The 3608-nt window shown below is 41.2% G+C and overlaps 1 pseudogene; it reads right to left on the bottom strand.

Annotated features, from left to right (window-relative positions):
* Positions 1–380: 380 nt before the first annotated feature.
* LOC142074959 (uncharacterized) lies at positions 381–2684 on the bottom strand (annotated as a pseudogene).
* Between the last annotated feature and the right edge of the window lie 924 nt (positions 2685–3608).

Below are 3608 nucleotides of genomic sequence, written 5' to 3'. Positions count from 1 at the left end.
TTACACGGATGAAACATATAAAGTAAAATCATCTAAGGGTTTATATTTTAGGGACTATATGTGTTTGGCAGCAGTCTAGGTTTCATTCACAATTTAGCAACACTTAATTATCAACTAATCATTAACAAACTTTAGTAACGCTTAATCATTAACTAATTCAATATTTGCAAAGTCAGTTAGTAAGTCTACTACAATCACAACTTAATTACAGATTATGCTTGCTATGAGTTCACACACACAGAGAAACATATATATATATATGAAAATATACAGAAGGTATACGTGTTAAAAATTCCCCTTGATTTCAGTGAAGAAATATTCACATCGAATGTCTAGGCATTCCCTCTCAACGGGCGAAAGGGTTGAGCTTCAAAGGGGACTCAGCCCAGGACCCAACAGTCCTCCGAATAACGCAGGCCCGAAAGATCGCAAGCTCTGAGAGGCATTCCACTCAGAGGGAGATGCTGGGTGCAGCCCGCTGCGGTCCAGGAGAGCTCAAAGGGCCTCACTTAGGACCACCGTTTATAGGTTCGCAAGATGGTTGGCTTTAGTCATCCGTAAATTTCCATCCTGGCCACAGTCCCAGGTAGTAATTACTAAAAAATTCTCAAGGTTTCGGTGTTGTTCTACTGGACACCTGGGCCAGGCAGTAGGAGTATGTTCCCAGCCTCAGCTATGCAGAGTTTCTGATACAGTCAAGGAGCGCTCAACTGCCAGACTTGAATACACCAAGGCCGAGGTTTCATGGAAAATTCTGAGATCAACAAGCGGCCCAGATCAACAAGTGGCCCAGGGAAGAAAAGCGGGGGGTATGAATGCACCACCACAATCCACCCCGTGACTAAAGTCAATCCATCTTGAACACAGAGTGGCGGTGTGGTCGCCTCTTGCCTCTGTGCCTATAAACAGAGCAATGTCATATTCCAATTGTAATTTGAGGGAAATTTTTGGTTGGTATACTTTGGTATTAGTGCCATTTGTTTAGTTATTTTCCACACTTTAACACATAGAATAATGTTCAACAATAAGCATAGCACAATAGAAATTAGTAAAATTGTCATGGGATGTAAAACCCAATTCAAAGTTCCTGTTGCTGTTGGTGATCATCCAAATAAAACATCCCACCAGTGATGTTCTCCATCCTTCTTTACCTTTTCTAGGACATGGTGTATCTTCTCTGCATCATGATGGACCGTAATCAGAGTTCTTTGTCCGTTGTTTCGAATCTGGTTTAGCAATTGACTCAGGTCATCATGTTGTAACAGTTTTCGTACTAATGTAAGATTCATTCCAATGGGGGTAGGTAGCAAATCTTGATAAGATGTATAGCTTGATCGTAGCAACTGATGGGTTGTAACAGGAGCTGAATAGTTGAAGTGGCATCCCATAATCTTAGTAAAACTACAAATACAGATATGTGAGTGGTTAGATGTTTCCAAAATTACGTTATCTGTAAATATAGAATCACAAAGAGTTCTCATGCAAACACATGCATTTCCACCATATATAAGTACAGTTTCAAGGGTTTCATCAGAATGTATTTCAAAATTACAAACATTTTGTTCAGTGTCAAGACAAATGTCTTGAGCTTTGATGGTATTGCTTTCACAAATAAACCCCTGTTGTTCTCGCACAACACATGCATCAACATCAATAATTTGCCATTTATTCCCATTTTTTTGGGCCCATACTTTATGTTCTAATGGATAGAGTACCATTCCATTGTGATTTGATCCCAACGCAATGATTGGGTCTATGGTGTATACTGAAGCACTGCGTATTGTCAAAACAAAGGCTGTGATTTTGCTGTCAGTGGAGTCATAAGTAAAATTGACTAGACGCCACCAAGATTGGAATTCCCTTTCAAATTTAGTTGCATTATCCCAAATTACCTTTCGGATTTCAGTGGGCAAGCTGCCCTCATCACCTTCCCTTATAATTGCTGCCATGGTAGATGGTATCCATAATTGAGCCTGGATGCAGCTAAGAGCTAGAGAAATATTATTTTGAATTGTGCCAAATGCATTTGTGATTAGTTGGTGGTCCTTTTCATTAATTCTTTCCCATGTAGGCAATATATTAGCCAAAAGCCACTGGCTCGTTCCTAATGCTGTCAAAGAAGATCGTAACGGGTGTTCTAATTTATGTAAATCACTTGTTGCCGAATTTATTTTGTTTGCTAAAACTTCAGCATCCACGCTGTTCAATATTCCTAGTCCCATTCCCAGAATGCCAGTCACATCTCTCCTTGATCGTTTTGGAGAGGTAAGGGTTCACCCATGCAGCCACGCTAACCATCCTGAATAAGACGTATTCAGGAATGGTGAGCAAGCAGGTTTAATTGTAGAGATATCAACTTGCATTGATAGCTCCACTCGTTTTAGAGACCACGATGGATGAAATAGCACTTACTGTTGTCCTATGTTTTTAATTATGTAGGGACCAATGTTATAAATGTGAGGAGACAGTTTGGTAGGAGGCTGAGTTGGTGAATGTGGTTGTGAGGTATCAATCCTGAATTGAAAACCTAGGCTGGAATGAGAGTTAGGGTTTGTCCAAAGACACATTACGAGTACTGAATGGGATATAGTAAAAGTATACCAGCATTCGTGTTTAAAAGGACAGGCATGTATGTTGTCTTTTCCTTCAACATTGTTTACAACAATGTGTAAGTTTTCTGTCATGCATTTAGTGTGATTTTCAATTCGACATCCTATCGAAATGGTGTCTCCTTTGGTTCCCTTTAAGGATGGAATTTGTTGGTTTTCATTTTCATCTTTAATAATCCATTCCTGCCTATGAAAGGTGATGTTATTGTGTAGTGCTATTGAAGATAAATTTAGATCAGGTGTAGGTACGTTAAAAGGCACATATGCATCAATCCACGGCCACCCTGTCGTACACAAATTCCAAATTTTGCGCTCGCTAATCATAAAATCAAACAATAGTTCTACACCACAATTACCCCAAAAGCAAAATGTGAGTACAGGTTGTGTAAAAGTGAAATTGTACCAACAATCTGGTTCTGGTGTCTTATAGCAAGATTTCTCATTGTTTTTAGGTTTAGAGAAATCGGTGTAGTATTGTGTTGGTGCATTCATACCCCCCCCCTTTTTTCCCTGGGCCACTTGTTGATCTGGGCCGCCTGTTGATCTCAGAAATTTCCATGAAACCTCGGCCTTGGTGTATTGAAGTCTGGCAGTTGAGCGCTCCTTGACTGTATCAGAAACTCTGCATAGCTGAGGCTGGGAACATACTCCTACTGCCTGGCCCAGGTGTCCAGTAGAACAACACCGAAACCTTGAGAATTCTTTAGTAATTACCACCTGGGACTGTGGCCAGGATGGAAATTTACGGATGACTAAAGCCAACCATCTTGCGAACCTATAAACGGTGGTCCTAAGTGAGGCCCTTTGAGCTCTCCTGGACCGCAGCGGGCTGCACCCAGCATCTCCCTCTGAGTGGGACGCCTCTCAGAGCTTGCGATCTTTCAGGCCTACGGTATTCGGAGGACCACTGGGTCCTGGGTGAGTCCCTTTTGAAGCTCAACCCTTCGCCCGTTGAGAGGGAATGCCTAGACATTCGATGTGAATATTTCTTCACTGAAA

This window comes from Calonectris borealis, chromosome W (assembly GCF_964195595.1).
Source record: "Calonectris borealis chromosome W, bCalBor7.hap1.2, whole genome shotgun sequence".
In the NCBI taxonomy this organism is placed as follows: Eukaryota; Metazoa; Chordata; class Aves; order Procellariiformes; family Procellariidae; genus Calonectris; species Calonectris borealis.
Note: the sequence above shows the minus strand (reverse complement) of the source record. Positions and strands in the feature narration are given on the sequence as shown.